General features: G+C 42.9%; 1 long non-coding RNA gene across 4 annotated transcripts in view; it reads right to left on the bottom strand.

The window, feature by feature from the left end:
* The window catches only part of LOC138685155 (uncharacterized), a 65634-nt gene that overhangs the window by 24848 nt on the left and 21904 nt on the right, over positions 1-18882 (bottom strand). For all 4 annotated transcript variants that reach the window (XR_011324424.1, XR_011324427.1, XR_011324425.1 and 1 more), the window contains 2 exons: positions 4052-4128; positions 2617-2669 (listed from right to left, as the gene is read on the bottom strand). This is a non-coding gene — a long non-coding RNA (uncharacterized lncRNA). The remainder of the gene's footprint in view (positions 1-2616; positions 2670-4051; positions 4129-18882) is intronic.

The raw sequence follows: 18882 nt of genomic DNA, 5'->3' as shown, positions 1-18882 counted from the left end.
TGTACTATTCCTGGCAAAACACCTCTTTGGTTCACACTGCTTTTAATTTTGATATGTCTCCAAGGTTCCCAACTTTTCAAGCAGAAAAAAACAAAAAGGTAAAATGCCAGAGGGGAGAGCTCTCAGAAGAATCCAGGCTTATGAGACTGGAAATCAAAGTCTTCTGTGGAGAAATAGGGCACTGCCCAAAATGTTTTAGTGATTTTTTAGCCAGAAGGGCTCCTAAATTGAACTCTTCTTTAACACAGACCAGCAGAAGTTGAACTAAAACCTAATGCTCCAACCATAAACAGGCTTTTCCTAAAGCATCTGATCGAAGGGGAGAGTCACATTGCACTTCAAAATACCTGGTACCAGATCTTATATTTGCAATTTTTAAAACTACAGCAACACGATTCTGTTCACATGGAAGGGTTCTAGATCTGCTAGCTATGATTTTTACAAAATTTCTTGGAAACGTCTTGTGCTGTGGAAAATCAGATGGTTTTACAGTAACTTCAGACACTATTCTTACATTCTTACTAATTTCAAGTACTGATGATCTGGCCTCGTAAAACCTGAAAGAAATTATGAGAGTTGGGACATATTTTCTCCTGCTGAAAATGTTGATGCTTGATTTATCAGTGAATTTCTTGTATACTGCTATGACTTTGCTTGAAGTTACTGCTTTGTTGTTTAGGGGCACAGAAATTTTTTTCTTTCAACTCTCACTCTGTGGTCATGCTCTTTACCATTCTGATCAGAGCAAAATGCTGGGCAGATGAGACACAGCAGAGGGAAAAAGTTTTGATGGACCAGCTGTTTCCTTAAATGATATTGTTTTAGGAAATATGCCAGTTTAGATAGAAGAGAAACCATCTGACATGGAATAAAATACTGAGCGTTTTATTACTGCCTTTTTTTGGGTCTCAATTTCCTATTTCATTCCCACTTTTATATGACAGCCCATCATTTTGAGTCCTGCATCTCATAATATATACAACATACCTTTATTTGTTATTCTCCTTCAACTCACTAATCACATCAATGATTCCAATGTGGCTGTTTCACTAGCCTCCATCTAAAGTTGCATTCAGCAAACAGAAATAGCCAAACATCCACATTTCCAGTGAGGTGGCATATGTGAAGCAGGGCTTTTGCCCCGACCTGTTGTAAATAGCTGGAGAAATGCCCTATTGCACTCACAAATACCGTAACAGAGATTATAACTGCAAAAATACGAAGATGTAATGCATCCCCCTTTCCCCCTTTTTGTAGTAAATGCTATCAAACTGCTGACCTGGGCTGGCTGTGTGCTGCAGTGATTTCAGCAGAAAGACAGTGCCTGGCTGCAGGAGGTTTTGCAGGATGGGAAGCAGAAGAAGCTTTAAAACTCAGCAGATGGCAGAGGCGGGCATTGTGCCAGCCCAGGGGCACTACCTGGTGTGCCTACGGGATTGCTTGCTGCATTTGTTATCAAGATGGGAATGAGACATCTTTGGTTTATTATCCTTTCTCTTCCCCCTTTATGTGATTTCGCTTTTAGCCACCAGACAACAGCAGTCACACTCTTCTCTGGAGTGTGAAAGATTCAGCAATAAAAGGAGCTCAGGAAGAAAAAAAACCCACAAACAAACAAACAAAAAAACACCTAAAAAAGAGGAGGAATCTGTTGTTTTTCTGTAACAACTGGTCAGCTCAAACCTGCAACCTGTCGGCCTCCTGAGATTGCTAATAACTCTGTTTACTCAGAGCCAGACCACGGTGGTGCTTTTGGACCACAAACTGGGCTGACATCGTGTAAGCGTGTAAAGAAGCAGTATTTATCATTGCCACGATTTTGTAGCTTTCCCCCACACTTGTGTTGATAACAAGTGACTCAGAGACAGCACAGCTGGCCTGTGAGATGTCTCTGCATGAGCAAAGGAATGGCTCTGTTGAGAGAGCAGGCACAAGTTATTCCCCTCAATCTATAAATAAGTGCTGTAGTAATGGAAAAATAGCATTTACCCTTGCACTTTCTCCCTTTGTTTCTGCTCAGGACTTTCCCTTCCCATATGTTCATGGGGCTGATCTGTAGTAAGTGCTCAGGACAGTATGGTTTGAACAGCAGAGAAGACAGGAGCGGTCTTTTTCCATCTATACATTTGGGCCTTCCCAACCAAGGGCTGAGCAGAGGGCTGGGCATTTATTCTACCAATGTGTCAGCCAGCGTGTAAGGCTCTACTATCTGCAGTCAAGTGGTCACAGAATAATCTCTTGTGTGCACTTTGAAAATGAGGAAATCTTGGAAAACCAGTAATAAGGGGACCTGGAATAAAAAATCCTTATAGATTTCTTGGCTAAGTCTGATGTGAATTTTAAAGGTGACGCAACAGACATCCATCACCCCCAGACTGAATGTATGGACAAAAAATAATCAAAACTTTTCTCCCTCCCCTTGATGTGGTTCCATCAATGTAGCATTTTCCTCTCTTTTCTTCAGCCATAATGTAGGACACCAGCAACACCACCCTCTACTCCGATACAGCTCAGCAAGAGTAAATCTTTTCTCTTGGGAAGGTTTACAGCAAAGCAATAGAGAATTTCAGGGCAAGTCTAAGGTAAATTGGCTCAAGCTGCCTCAGAGACACTTACCTAAATCACTCTTCTTATAGTGCAGGCACAACTATCCTTCATTTTCACAAGCACTAAAAAGAAAACAGGACCACTGAATTCATTTCTTCCCAAATAAAGAGATGTTGGAAAGCAAACTCAAGTTAACCACTTGAAAAATAACTTTCCTAGTGCTGTAATTCAAAATAACAAGGAAAGAAAGGAAAAGGAAAGAAAAAGGAAAAGAAAGATTTTATATTAAATTGCATTAGCCAATAATCTAATAATCAGTCAATTGAAGTTCTTTGTGAATAACCCCTGCTACATAACAGCAGCCCACATACAGTACCTTGATACTTTGCAGTAACTGGATCTTTGCCCTCTCATTATAAAATAAAACATACGGTATTTTAATGTAAAGGATATTGTCAAGTTTGATAACACGAGGCAGTTAGTAGCTACGTTTCCATACTGAGACAGCATCAGTTCAGGTTTCCTCTCTTGATGAAAAGTAAATTCTTTTTGTCACACAAGGAAATATTCATTGTTTTGAGAATTTTGTGAGGAAAATGGTACAGACATTAAGTGAGAGGCATGAAAGATTATTCATGTTCAACTTTAAAATCAGACACATCCAAAATATTCTCTTTCAGTTTGCATTTCTTTTGATCCACTAGACTTCAGCTGAGACAAGAGAGGAAATTAAGTCAAAGACAGATTCTCATCCAATTAAAATCCAGTAGAGACAGAAGGATTAATCCTCTCCCCTGTTCTGTCCAGGCTGTGCACCCTACAGCTGCTGGGGGAAATGCTGCAAGGTGAGGAATCGCACCTGCAGACATACAGGGAGAGGGTCTTCCCCACGGTTGTGTCTCCAGTCATGCCTGCGGGATGCACATCACCAGTGATGTATTACTCTGGAGCAGCATGGAATGCTCTGTACCCTGGCATAAAACCCACCCTTGCCCAAAATGCCCCCCATGTACAGCAGTGGGGCATGGAAAAGTTATGCTAGAGCTCAGATATTGTGGGCTTCACCCTGAGCTTTGCTGAAGGCTGCATCAGGAAGGGGGAAGGAGCCTCTACAATCGTGTCCCTTGGGGTGGGAGCTTTTGGTGCACGTGCCAGTGCCAGCAGGCTGTGGGGTAAGGGCTCTGAGACTTCCCTTCATCCTCCCTCCAGCAACCAGGCTTGGTGCATCATTTGTTATCTGACTTAACTGATTGTGGGGAGTAGGACTTGAATACGGGGATGGTTTGCTGACAGAGACCTCTGTGCATTGTGTGACAAAGTGTATGCCATGGTCTTCTTTTGCAAAAACCCATATGGTCTTCTGCTGAGGCAAGAAAGCGTTAAGCTGTCTATGCAACTGATACATAGTAGGATTTAAAACTGTCAGCACTAAAACCCACATCATTCATATGTGTATGTGCATTAGGATTTAAATATGGATGCCAAAAATGAAAATGCAGCTTACTGAAGAAAGGGAGAACACATTTCCTAATATAGATAAATTTTCTGATTTCTGGAAGAAATTGGGAGAATTAACAGCACCTGCAAAGGCAGAAAACAAGAAAAGTAAAAGAATCATGGATAATTAATACTCCAAAGGCAAAGACATCTTTCATGGAAAAACATAACGGGCCAGAAATTCAGCTGCTGTACATTAGCTGATTTACATCAGCTGAGGAATGTGTTTCAATATGATTTAATGTTTTTCTTATGTTACCTGGGAGATAAATGATTCAAAATATAGAGAGAACTTAACATGCATTATCTGTCACCTTTTGTTGATTAATAATTTTAGATGTCATTACTATTATTTAATATAGAGAGTCATTACACAGTAAATTAAAATACAACAAAACATTAAATGCAGCAAAGCATTGCTTAAGCATAATCTCTTAAAACCCAAGCAAATGAAGCAAATCAATTTTAAAGGTCATTAAGGGGAGCTGAAGTCGTAAGAATGAAATTACCAAATTATCTCATGTTCCAGGCTGCTCCTAGGACAGCTACTGGACAGGGCAGAGATAGAGGCAGCATTTCCAATTTTGCTTTCACAGATTGCCCTGAACCACTCCGCTGGGGTGAGAACATACTATTATGTTCTTACTCTTTAGCTGGAACAGGATGTTTCTGGCCCTGGTTTTCTAAGGGCATGTTTTTGCATGGTTGCACTGTGGCTGTCTGAAAGGCCTCTCCTAACAGCATTTGAGCTGTTCGCCCAGTTTCAGCTGAGTTGGAAGGGAGGGTAGAAATCTCAAAGATGAATCGCAGCAAACTGCAAAAATTGGGGCTAATTAGAAGGGTTCAGCAATCCCCCATGACACATGTCCTGCCAAGCAGCTGAGCAGCCACTGGGCAGCTCAGAGCAAGCCTCAAAATGTGCCATCTCCTGCCTGGGCAACCATTAGCAGAGGGATGGAATTAGGAACAGGGAGCTGAAGACAGGGAAAAAAGGAGGTAGGGGAGATGAGGAACAACTGGAGCAAGTCAGTGGAGGACAGTGAGAGGTAATGGGGAGCGTCACCTTCAGCACTGAGAAGCATTAACAGACTTTTGCAAATGTATTGGGTTTGCATGGCAAGGTTTTGGTGGCTTCTGTGAGAAGCTGCTAGAAGCTTCCCCTGTGTCTGATAGAGCCCATGACAGCTGGGTCCAAGATGGACCCACCTCTGGCCAAGGTCGAGCCCATCAGCGACAGTGGTAGTGCCTCTGGGATAACACATTTAAGAAGGGAAAAAAAGTTGTGGCGGGTACAGAAACAGCCGCCGGAGAGAGGAGTGAGAACATGTAAGAGAAACAACCCTGCAGACCCCAAGGTCAGTGAAGAAGGAGGGGGAGGAGGTGCTCCAGGTGCCGGAGCAGAGATTCCCCTGCGGCCCGTGGGGAAGACCATGGTGAGGCAGGCTGCCCCCTGCAGTCCATGGAGGTCCACGGTGGAGCAGATATCCACCTGCAGCCCATGGAGGACCCCACGCTGGAGCAGGGGGAAGCCCAAAGGAAGCTGTGACCCCGTGGGAAGCCCGTGCTGGAGCGGGCTCCTGGCATGACCTGTGGATCTGTGGAGAGAGGAGCCCACACTGGAGCAATTTTTCTGGCAGGACTTGTGACCCTGTGGGGGACCCACGCTGGAGCAGTCTGTCCCTGAAGGACTGCATGCTGTGGAAGGGACCCATGCTGGAGCAGTTCATGGAGGACTGTCTCCCATGGGAGGGACCCCACGGTGGATCAGGGGAAGAGTGTGAGGAGTCTTCCCCCTGAGGAGGAAGGAGCAGCAGAGACAAGGTGTGATGAACTGACCCCAACCCCCATTCCCTGTCCCCCTGCACTGCTGAGGGGAGGAGGAAGAGAAAATCAGGAGTGGAGTTGAGCTGGGAAGAAGGGAGGGGTGGGGGGAAGGTGTTTTAAGATTTATTTTTTACTTCTCATTACCCTACTCTGGTTTGATTGGTAATAAATTAAATTTATTTTCCCCAAGTCGAGTATGTTTTGCCTGTGACGGTAATTGGTGAGTGATCTCTCCCTGTCCTTATCTCAACCCATGAGCCTTTTGTTATATTTTCTCTCCCCTGTCCAGCTGAGGAGAGGAGTGATAGAGTGGCTTTGGTGGGCACGTGGTGTCCAGCCAGGGGCAACCCACCACAGCAAATAAAGGAACTAATGGGTTTTTTGGGGGGAAAACAAATCAAATTAACTTGAAACATTTTCTATGGCATTTTCCTTAGCAGGACAATGGTCTGCAATAGACACAGCCACAGGATGGCCAAATTTGCTTGGTTTATCCAAACTTTAGTGCCAGGATAACTGCTGGAGAATTAGCATCCAGCCTTGCACTGCTTCCTCCAAGAGGAGGAATTGAACCACTCCATTGCAAAGCAGACACAGATTTGAAGCCTGCAGCCCACACCACAGAAGGTCTTTAGAGCAAAGGAAAATAATTAACATTAAGGAATGTAAAGTGCATCCTAGATAAACTTTACCAATAAGGGCGGTATAATCCCTCTATAAAGGAATTCCCCTGATGTGAAATAGATAGCAGCCAAAAGGATTCATGTCGCTAAAAGGACTGGTATTTTTTTGATTAACTAAATGGCTAAAATAAACAATATGTGTGCTCTCTCCTCACGCACAGATGCCGAGGATCATGAGCTAGTGAACAAGGCCCATGTTCTGCCCTGTGATGTGGAAGCTTGATCCAGCTTCTTAAAGGAGGGAGTGCTGCAGATTTAAAAGGACAATCACTTGCCAGTTTGTTTTGCAAGCAAACTTTGCCCTACTAACTTCTGCATTTACTGCTGCTCCTACAAGAAGCCAGCAAGGACTGTTTGGCCATTCTTTAGAAGTCCATGCCTTATAGCAACTTCATTAAGAGAATGCATAACCTGAAATTTTCCCATGATGCTCAGGACCAAGCCCTTGTCTCTAGCTCCCTGTCTTGATAGAAAAGCCTCCTTCAAAAAAAAACCAGAAGAAAACACATCTGAGGTGTGTAGCTCGAACTATCAAGAGGGACACTGCCAAACACAATTCCATCGAATGCTGGGGGGGGCAGAAGCGAGTTTAGCTGAGCTTTCAATATAAATCCCTTTTATTTCCTATGTTGGCTTGGTGGCTGGGAGAGAGCTATGTTAAGTAAAAAGTTCTGCTTTAGTTCAGTGAAATCAATGACTAAAATCCTAATTTTACTGCTAGGACTGCAAACCAAATGTGTGGCTAATGACTGGTGGCTCCTGCCTGTGCGTGCTGTTGGAAGCTGACAGTCATTCACTGGGCTGGTCTGGCATCTTAAGGCCACCGCTTGTGTGATGCTCCCATACAGGTACCTCTCGCCTTGGTGAAGGAGGCTTAGAGCAATGAACCTTCTTGGACTAAGGCACAGTCTTTTTGAACACTGCCATGATGGGCTTAAAAAAAAAATGTCGTGTGTACTTCATTGTGGTGAGAATCAATAAGACCAATAAAGATACGATGGGCTGGGGAAGAAAACGTACAGGAGAAAACAGGGTTGTGTCTTCACGTGTAACAGGCATGTAGCTCCCTGTAGAAGTCCAGCTTTCCAAGTGGCAATTCCCACGTCCTTCAGATCCCTTTGGGTTGTGGTAGAAAAGGTTAATCTTCTTTGATTTAAATTTAGGATTAAAACATGGGCTATTAGTGGACAGAAAACATTTGCTGGTGCCTGGATCACATACAAAATTCCGCAGTGGCACTTTCTTCTAGTACAGTAAGACCAGGATACACTTTATTTCTGAGATAATAAGGACACTTCCCAATGCATATCAGAGAGGCTTATCTCTTCCTGCTGGGACTTAACAGCTAGCATCTTCGACAGCTGAAAATTTCTTCAAAGGGAGGAGAGAAAAAACTTTCAGTGCACCCAAAAAAAGAAACCGCCTACAGGTGCTAAGCCCATTGCCCATCCAACTGAGGCTCATGTATGCAACAGATTGCAATACACATGCAATACACATGCATATACCAATACATATAAAACCAATTTACTAAAATCAATGTAACCAAATAATCACATTTTCCTGCTTTCTGAGCTGAGCTCTGAAGTTCCAGCTGAATCTGGGAAAGAGAGATGGAGATCTGGCCATAGGAAGTAGTGGGCTTCTACCTACCCTAAAGAGTAGCGTCAAAGGTTTTTTGGGGAGGCTAAACAGTTGCCACCCTCTATCCTTCCCCATTAAGTATGCTAGGCAGGGATACAAACAGTGTCTGATACCAGTGCAGATATTCAGTGTGGATTACAGTAGATTTGAAAAGCCCATGAGCTACCTGGGATCCAATTCCCCCCCCGCAAAAAGCAATGCCTGCCTTAGCCAGCAAGAAAAGCTGAATGCAAAAATAGTTAGAGATAGCATAAAATGGCTTCTCCCTGCAAACAGCAGGAAAATGTGCACTGCAAGTAGAGCTGTGTAACTAATTGATTTGAGGGGTTTGTTGGCAGTCTGAAAACCAAACACACCCAACAGGTAGGTTTTTGAGTTCAACAGAGCTAATGTATCCTATTACTCAACAGGCTCCACTGTATGGCTTCCCCAAAGTCTAATAAAGCATGAATTTGGAAGCCCTTCCCTCAGCAGGGTGTTTCTTTTCCATCTGGACACCTATTTTCACAAAATTCACAGGACCACCCATGAGACTTTGTGTTTGCATCCAGACAGTGGATATAACCATAATTAAGAGGGGACAGACACAGGCATACATGCACACAAATGTGTGACAAGATGGGGCACAAATGCCACTTCATCTCTGGATCCAGCCTGTATTTTTGGCACCAGGAGACAAAACTGAACCACTGTGTTGCCAGACAGTCACAAGTTTTAAGCTTGCATGCCCCACATAGCTGAGCAGCGTTTGAGCAAGAAAACTCTTCCCATCCACCCATATGATGATATATATCTTTCAGTAAGGGTTGAATTACCTTGAGAAAAGAATTATCCCAACTCTACCCTATTGTATGCCCTTCGTATCTCCCAAACAGGATTTCTTTCTCCTTGGAGGAATAAATGAAAGAGTTAGGTGAAGGGAAAAAACAGGTATCCTTGCCTCTAAGCTTGCAACAAACCATCACTGGATAACAACCAGGTCCCTTTCCTTTCCTAGAACAGCAGCTGTGGACACTGGCAGACAACAGCTAATTGTGTCAACACATTTTGGGAAAAATTCCCAAATACTGTGCTGCTCTGGTGGTCTAGCAGTCAGGAAAAAAAAAAAAAAAAAGAAAAGAAAAGAAAAGAAAAGAAAAGAAAAGAAAAGAAAAGAAAAGAAAAGAAGATAACTTTTTTCATAAATAGAGACAATGAGGGTAAACAGGACTTCCTTATTCTCCCCCAGCAAGCACTATGAAACCGCCTTTCTATTTACTTACCAGGGTACAAGTGGAGCTCCTTTCTAAAACAGCTGATCTGTGCGGTTATTACAGCATTTGTCCAAACAGCAAGTTTCCACGGTGAGACAATGTTACAAGAGCTGTTGAGACAGAGGAGGTATATTAACACAAAAATACAAAATGTCCTGACTTGCTCATTAGAGAAGAAAGCTGTTGCACAGGCAGTTGTCAGACAGTGACCGGTGTTCAGCTGCTCTCCTCCAAGGTGCAAGCCTGCAAGAAAAAACACACAAGAACTCTCTTTTGGGACAATTCTGGCTCAGAGATGAGGAGATGTCACCAGTTCTGTAGCTACAACAGGGATTTTTCCAGAGATGATGCAGACTTACATGAAGTTTTAGGGCAGCCATTCCTTTTTGCCTTGCTATACAAATTCCGATGTCTAATGCAGCCACAGTTTAATGTAAGAATGAATTACCTTCTCCTTTGGAACAAAAGAACTTGGGACAAAAATCAATAGCCTGGATTGCTCTCTGTACCTCTGCTTTTAAGAAGTGTTACTTCTTTCTTCATAAGTATGCAAGATACATGCAAGTATCTTCTGCTTTGTTTTCTTAAATGTGATGATCTTTGCAGAGAGACAGAAAGAGGTGTGCTTCGCTTCTTAGAGACACATGATATATTTATTCCTCATTTCCAGGCCAAGAAAGAATTCGAGCAACTAGTTCACAGAATTGAACCATTACAGCTCTGACAGCTCGGTCCAAGACCATGGCAGAATGCAACCTCCAACCATGCCTGAGGGCACAGCATAAAGGCACGTGTAGGATGTAGGGTTTTTAACAAGAGCAGCATAAAATTAACAGTTAGCTATTAGCCTTTATGTACACAGAATGTGTATTTCTCAAGTAGGTTCAAGCCCATGAAAAAAAAAAGAGATGTCTCTGTCCTCAGGAGGGCTGAAAAGAAAGGCTCAACAGCAGAGGAAACAAAGGCTGGTGACAAGGGATCTTGGGATGCTGCAACTTTCTTCTTTTCCAGTGTGAAATGTCATGACACAAGTGGGAGCCACATTCAGCCATCAATATCTATAAATCCCAGAAACTACCAACTTGCTTTTGAGAGCAGATTTTTATATACAGTGCAACTCCAGCAGACTAAAAGACAAACTCGATACCAAACTAATGAGAAATGAGAGGAAGTTAATACACTGTAAGCCTTGGCTAAATCTGTTTGTCCTATTTATTCATTGCCTTGTTGATCTGGAACCTTTAAATAAGAAATCTGGCCTGTTCACAATTATTGCTTAATTAATCCTCCAAAGGTCTATGAATAATGAGACAAAAATAACAGCACCCATTGTAGAAAGAAGGAATATAAATAGAGATGAAATATTTTGTCTGGAGCAGGCACTTGTAGAACAAATCCCCACTTCTCCTCCTTTAGCAAATGTAAAAAAAATCTTTTTCTTAAAAAGATGAAAAGGCTGCAAATATAACTGTTGATCATCATCTAACCTGAGACAAAAAAGTATTATTGTTTATGTAGGCATACCTTGGCTGATAGGAGCTGCTTGGCATCTCCCATGGCGAGGCCACAGCTTGGGCACTGAGTGGGATACTGAGCTGAAGCTCATTGTTTCCATATTCAATATCTGACCTCTTCACGTGTACGACTGAATTCATCCTTCTTACACATTTGCCTAGTGAGACACTTTAATGCCTGTTTCAAAAGAGGGAAACAAAAAAAGAGTGATTAAGTGTCTTGCCGGTATTGCAGGGAAAAAAGGTCACACAGGAAAGATGTTGAGGAAACTGCTCTCGTTTCACTAGCTTACCAGAGGAAAAAAATAAAATACATATAAAAAAAGAACTCACTAGTTCTTTAAGTGAAATTTTTAGGTGAAAATTTTCTAGGAGAACACCTGGGCAATAATGAAAAATAGCAAAAATTGGGGCTTGAATGAATGATCCCTACAACTATAACACACTGTGAATGAAAGTCCAGCTAATGCCATGTCCCATCTAGCCCTGGCTCCATATGCTTTTATACGGTGTGAGGCATGGTCTGGAAAACTCATTTACACACATACTAATGCCTGCAAATGGAGCCTGGAGGACTGACAATATTTCAACTAGCAATAACTACAAACCCCATTATTAGAGATTCCCAAAGCAAAGCAGACTCAGGTTGGCAAAAACGTTTCATTCTGCTTGAAAGGAAAGTCTATTCAAGCGGTCATCAGTTTCTTTGCTTGAAAAAAATATGTTGTTTCCTTTCAGGGAAGATCCCATACTCCTCAATGGTGATTAAAGTTGCAAAGAGGAGTTACTTCCTTGCTCTGGACTAAGAATAAGTCCCAGGAGAAACAGGCTGCACCCATGTGAGAAAGAGAACAGAGGATTGCTGTAAGCTTCTAAGCAACCTGGTGACCTATTTTTCCAGAAAGTCTCCATCCATGCTCTTCTTTGGCTTGTCCAACCTCATCATACACATCTGAATTCTTCTCAGAAGGATAGCATGAAGTAAAATGGAGAGGTCCCTTGTGAGAAAAGGATTTTGGGGAAAAAGATAATCAGGGGAGAAGGGGAGACCTCCAAGGAAAAAGAAAGAGGTCAAGTGACCAAGTCATTCTGAAGATGGAGTCCTTTATCTCACTGAAAGGCAACACGTGGTGGGCACTGCCCAGCTAGCTGGGGCCCAAACTTAGGCTCTTCTCAGCCCTATGTTTTTCTAGAAAAGTGAGGAGTCCAGCATATTGCTGTATCTTACACAGAATAATGCTGCTCTACTGGATGTGTCAGTGGAAAAGGTCCCACATTGCTGAATTAATACATACAACAATATAAATTCAGGCACTGCCAGTCTGTAGAAATTGAACCCCAACCACACGCTTGCCCTGGGTGCTCAGGAAGGCCAGCCAGACGCTACGCTAACTGGCAACGTGATAACATGCTGCTTAATTCTTTCCTCTAGCACCAAGGCGGGAACCCTCTTGAACGCAGGCGCTCTTCAGCTGTACATTTTGCCGTAGCTCCTATTGCCCCTATGTTTTGAGGGTAGGCGTTCTGCTTCTTGGGCTAAAATCTCAGTGCCTTGTCAGAGAAAGGGGCTGCCCTGCAGTTCTCTCCAGCCCAATAAAGCAGTGCAAATGCCAAAGTAGGAGAACAGTTTGTATCCTGAGATAATAAGAGGCAGTGGACTGAAGACAAAATAAGCCACTTGCCAAATTTGCCTTCCTAAGATGGGTCATCTTGCAGTGAGGAACAAAGTCTGCAGGTTCACTTTTTCTTTTCCTAGCGCATCACTCCATTTCCCTTTTTAAGTAGTCCCTGCTCTTTCACTTCATGGACACACACACATTTCCCGCCTCTTTGAAAGGAAGGGCTGCAACAGAAGAAAGGTTGCAATCATTAAAATCCCACCTGCAAAGAGTGCAACACCCAGTACCATCCTGTGCAAGCCTAGCAGGTAGAAACAAGCCTGTCTCTCATGAAACAACTGAAGGTTTGAGCCCTATTCCCTTTAGACTGCTGATAAAAGCAAACCCAGGTGGGATCAGGCTGTCAAAGAAAAAGGCTTTTTTAAGTCAGTTATTTAAACCAGATTGAAAATAAACACCCAGCCTGGCTGAATGCTTTCAGAAGACTGACAAAGGTAAGACAATGAATAACTGCCATGTTGTCTCTTTACCTGACATTAAACTCTGTGACACACAACAGTCAGAGGCCTAGCAGATTTGCAACTTGGAGCGGGATGGGTTCAGAAGCGCCAGGATGTTTTGGGACGGAATTCCCTTTAAAACTCCAGTCTCCTTCGTCGGAGAGAAAAGGAGGGGGGTACTCTGTGTCCTACAGTTCAAGTAAAGCGGCTTTTCTGTGCTTCAGTCTGCAGCCAGGGATCAAGGAGTCGAATGGGATCTCCTAAGGAGCTCTGTATTAAGGATCAGGTGCCAGAAGCTCTGAAAACCTCTACACTGAGACTATTGGCTTCTCTGCAGCTGAACTGCTGAATGTCTTGTGACTAAAAGCTAAGCAATACTGAAGTGATTAAATGAGCTGCCCAAGGGAGAAGCCTTTCAAAGGGGCGTCCCCCCAGTCACCCTGAGACTTCCCCCATCTCTTGCCATCCCTCAGAACTGGGACTGCCTTTGTGCTCCACCACAGCACTTTCCCTTTTCTGTGCAGCCAAAAATCATTGCACAGGCAGATGGCAAAAGAAGGTAACCATCCCACTGGTATACAGGCAGATCAGGAGTATCTTCCCCCATAAAAAACTGGAATGACCTCCAAGCAAATGATGTGTTTCTTACTACCTGCCTTAAACACCACTAGAGTGTGGAATGAAACCAGCTTCTTGCCAGACAGCTGAGTGTTTCAAGTCCAGACTCCACACTATCGAACACTACCCAAACAACCAGCAGCACTCAGACTAGTCAATAAAAAGCATTACTAACCATCACTCTTCTCCTCTAAGGCAAGTGGGAAAAAAAAGGTGCCACATTGTTGCCGAGGATCATCAGCTAGTATCATCTTAATAAAACACACGCATTTTCCAATTAAGAAATCTGGTCCCCAGTAAGGCTCAGCACAGATCTTAGGGAGCCGCAGCCTGCATTGGTATGAGCTCAGCACTGGTCAGGTCTTGTATCAAGCCAATTGCTACACCCAGCAGTGTCTCAGTGCCCCCAAACCAAAACTTGAGCATTAAACTAATTAGCAGTACGCTACTGCTTTTATACATCCCCTGCAACCAGCAGGATAAAAGATAAATAAGTTGTTAGCCTCTCCTAAAGGCTTCCAGACTATTTATTTATAGACTCATTTATAGGTGCCCTTCACAGAAGCATCTGACCTTTTCATAATGATTACTGAACCTCTCCTATAAAGTCTGTGCATAATGAGACAGCATTATAGTGCCCATTTTAAAGAGATGAGAACATGGACTGAAAGCAAGTAAATGAAATGATCTGGTTGCAGAAGCAATCTGTTCCACAGACATGTGCCAAACAAAGACCCTATTACTCTATCACATGTCCCTTAAAAACCACTCGGACTGCTCTGGTGCTGCTGGCAGAACTTTGCAGGACTCTAACAGCTATAGATCAGCATTGGACCCAGCAACGGCAGGAATAAGATGCTCACAGTCAAGGCATCCCATCAAACACCAGCAGCACCTTCTGATTACTGTTCCTCTTCGTGGAGTGGACCTATGAGTGACAAACCTGCAGTTTTGAGGCTGGCTTGCCTTCCAGACGCCTAAGTTGCTCTTGGCACATGGAAATTAAGGCATGTTGGAGAGTCAGAGCAAAGCTTCATTTCAGCCCTCTGAACAACCCCATCACTCACAATATTTACCTTTTGTTTGCTGTCAGTGAGACATAGGTTGCTGTACTGACACTTGTCCATAAGTACCAACCATGAATTTGATTCCTTTCTGCACGACCATGCTGGAAAGTTTCCAGATTGCTTTTCACAGGCGAAGCTGCCATCTTGTCCCCAAAGCAAACACAAAAAAGATATTGCTAGAGCTGCATCTGGGGGGATGAATTGAACCTCTTTGTTGCTAGAGGATTACTGGTTTGATGCCTGCATCCCAGAGCACTGAGAATCACCCAATGAAACCAACGATGTGTGAAAGCTCACTGACTTTCATTATCAGAAAAGAAAGAGACACCTAAGATCAGATGCAAACCAAGCACTGCCATGTTGTAACTTTCTGCTTTTTGCCACAGAAGCAGCTGACATCTCTGCTAAAAATTCTGCAGGAAATGTAAGAAACATAAGGGACCACCCACAAAACTTTTCTAGGTTGATGTTTATGCCAGAGTACTTTTTGTCCCAATTCAGATTTAAAAAAAAATCAAGCCTGAAAGTTTCTTCACTGGTCAGAAACAGCAATGTGGGCATAACATGTCTCTCCCCTGAAGGTAAGTTGTCAGCAAGTCCCTGGAAATGTTCTACTCTTGCCTGATGCTGAAGGGCTGCACTACCAAGGAACGTATTTTTCTCTTAAGCTGTGCTATCAACAGCCTCTCTTCCTATATACAGGATCATAAAATAGTGGAGACGGGTAAATCTGGCCCATTTCTTTTCACACCAAAACAGCTTCCAGAAGAGTGTGAAATATCCCCTCACCTCTCATGTCCCAGAGTGCCACGTTTGAGGCACCCAGGGATTCAGCAGCAATGATGCTACAGAAACTCACCCAGACAGCAAAGGATAATCCCAGCAAGGTGCATCAGACAGCTTGGAGGCAAACTCTTTTATGAAGGATTTCATGACCTTGTAGGAAGCTATTGCTCTGTCCCTATACAGTGTGTACAAGTTATTAATGGATATTTATCTTCCAAAGGTAAGAACAAGAAGAATAAGTGTGCAGTTTAAGAAACTGAGAAAAGAATTACTTTTTAAGTATGACCAGGTGATCATAAGCACTTTTGAAAGGATATCTTTTGAGATATGCCATGCTTTACCTAAAAAGAGCCAGGCTTTCTCGGGTGCCCCACACAGCCAATGTGGCAAACTTATGACCATGCTGACAGAAACAAGGCGGGGGGGTGTCGAAAGAGGAATGGATGAGTACTGCAAGTGCCCAGTTTGCTTAGATATGTTTGAAAAGAGTAAGGAGGTTGTTTTCCACTCAATGTTTCTTATCACTGCAAATATAATTTAAATTTCGAGATAAATGTTATGTTTAAAACTCAAGATTTCAGTGATTTAGGTCAAATGAAATTCTTTTAATACACTGGGATTGTCTTCTCTCAACGAGAACAATCAGTGGTTTTAATTACCTCTTTTTCCTTTTTTGGCCTGTGAACAAAAAACCATAGTATTCATACAGTTTTGTTCTACATTAAGGTTTTGTACTAATGAACTATTTAGGAACTGGGATTTCCATCCCAAATGGTTAATGATTTGATTTTATACTGTAGTATTTTAATTGAAACAACCCCTAAGGCCATCACCATACAAGTAACGCCAGACATCTGTACCACATTAACTAAACTAAATTTTCAAGTAGCAGCTCAAAAGCTACATACAGGACACAGCCCTCACCTTACATTTCAGCCTGGCATCAGCAAGGGAAACAGCACCATTATATTGTGTTAGATTATATGGCTACTCATTTAAAACAGTGCAGTTCAGAGGTTACCATGCTATAAAGTATTTGTTTTTATTGCCTTCCTCTTTTGATACTTTGAAGAAAGATAAGGGTAAGAGAGGGACACATATAAAGCAATTTTATTGTCTGTGTACTCACTGGGTTACACAAAGATTCAGTGCTTGCTTTCAGCTTTTTTATTATTATTTTTTAAGTAAGAAAAACCTTGCAGGAGACACAGAAACTGTTATGATTATTTGTTCAATTGACATGATGCCTTTTAGGCTAGTTTTTAGTTTTAAACTATCATTTTGGCAAATAAAGATTAGACTATTTCCAGACCAAGGTGGACGTGCTAAGCCCCCTTGTAATGCCTGCAGAAATGGAGGAACTAATGAAGGAAAAATATATCTTTGGGATCTAGACCTGGCCACAAGTGTACCTTTGCCAGGGTATTTAATGAATATTTTGCTGCTTTGTGCTTTTTGCTAGACACCTGCCCTCCAACAACTGCAGATTCTGGAAAGACTCTGCAATCACAAGAGATTGTGCTGCAACAAGCAATATTTTAACTAAAAGCTCAAAAATATTTTTGGCGGGCCTTAAAGGCTATTTATTCTGCAAAGAAAGACTTTCTTGTACTTCTAAATCTTGCTTTTTTTATTATTTTACTTTTTTTTTCCTTAAAGATGTAGTGTTTTACTCCAAATGAGAAAAGAGCCTACCTGTGGGAAGTGGTGGGGAAAAGGGAAAAAGCAAAGCAAGCCCAGCCTTTTTCTACTTACAGAATTTTCAGTGAAAACCATTAAATGGCAATAGCTGGTCTCCTGAGCCATATAAGTCCAGGCTAAATCTTTACTGAACGGAGCTGACCTGAGTTGCTGTCACACAGCACCACTGCAAGCAGCACATCTGGAGGTGGCCATATATATGACTTGAATTCACTACACATTGCTAAATTCTTCTGTGACCATGCCCTTACCTCCATCTCATACAGCATCACACTGAGGCGCAGAGTCACCTTTGCCTTGCCTTTGAGAGATGTGCTCCTGCTCTTGGTTCTTGGAGGTGCTAGCTGGAAGAGCTGGGGATGCCCAGGCTCAATTTGGGAAATACGGACATGTGCTGCACAAAACCACAGGCTCAAGAGCTGGTGGTGGCACAGTGTAAGACACACACCTCTTGTGTTCAATGCACGGGGCTTAAAAGGGGTAAGGAAAGCTTCAATTGGGGTCCTACAGCACAGCATCAGACTCACACCTCCAACCCAGGCTTGATAACCTGTAGTACTGGTTACCCTTGCTAAAAGGCTGGGTGGAAAGTCCCAGACTCCACTGAAGTGCTGCTAAACCTATTCTTAAGTTTTAAGCAGCATTTAAGTGGTCAGTGAGTTTTGTTCTAGACCCTGTATTTCACCCGCACCAGAGCAGTATAGTATTTCTTGCTTATATGAGCATTTCAGTGTAATTGACTTTGGGTAGCAGGGAGCTGAAGCCATGCCAGAGCTGTTTCATTCTGACATTTATTTGTGCAATGAAATCCAAGGATCTTTTCTCTTCTCTTTTTTTTTCTATGATGTGCTTCACTCAGTACTCTCTGTGACATTAAAATCCATCACGCTGCTGGCCCTGGTGTACCCATTAGATCGTACGTGCCAACAATGCTAGAGCTCAGTGATGGGGGAAAGACAGCAGAAAGAAAACAAATATATGTGGCCTGAGGAAGTAAATTTTAATTTCTTCCTAAGCTTCTTCTGATTTAGGGCAAGATTCTGTTGCCCTTAATCATGCTGCGTTACAGTAACCTCCCTCTCAAGGAGGAGGCAATGAATAAATGCCATGCAGCCAGAGGCACTTCTCCTCCCATTCATTCGAGTGCTGCACAAGATGCCTGAAGCAGCCTTTGGTAGCATTAACTTGCCCAACAGAGAGAATCATCCACAAAAAGAGCCATTTCCTCAATTAAAGAAAATTAGAGGGACAACTAGAGAGAAGTGGCTCTTTGCTGCTCCTGATTACTGATAGACACACAAAGCCACACAGCTCCAGAGTCTGGAATAGAAGCCACCTAGTCCTCTAACATTTCCCATACAAACTCCTGCATTTCTTTTTACTGTCCTTTCCCCCCCACATCCAGAAATTGGTTGAAATGGAGTCCCTGTGGCTGATGCCTGTAATTTCAGAGCCCTCCTGCATTGCTGATGAGTAACTGGTGGAACGAGCCTTCCTCCTGTGTGAAGGAGAAAGGTCAGCTGAAGGACAATGCAGAAAGCCTCCCCATCGCTACCTGCGTGTCATTGGAGACAGAACAAACATCAGTCCCCACTGTGACAAGTTCTAGTAATCTTCAGCGGTCACTCG

The sequence above is a fragment of the Haliaeetus albicilla genome, chromosome 1 (assembly GCF_947461875.1).
Source record: "Haliaeetus albicilla chromosome 1, bHalAlb1.1, whole genome shotgun sequence".
NCBI classification, from domain to species: Eukaryota; Metazoa; Chordata; class Aves; order Accipitriformes; family Accipitridae; genus Haliaeetus; species Haliaeetus albicilla.
The sequence above is the reverse complement of the archived record's forward strand: the minus strand, read 5'-3'. Positions and strand labels throughout refer to the sequence as shown.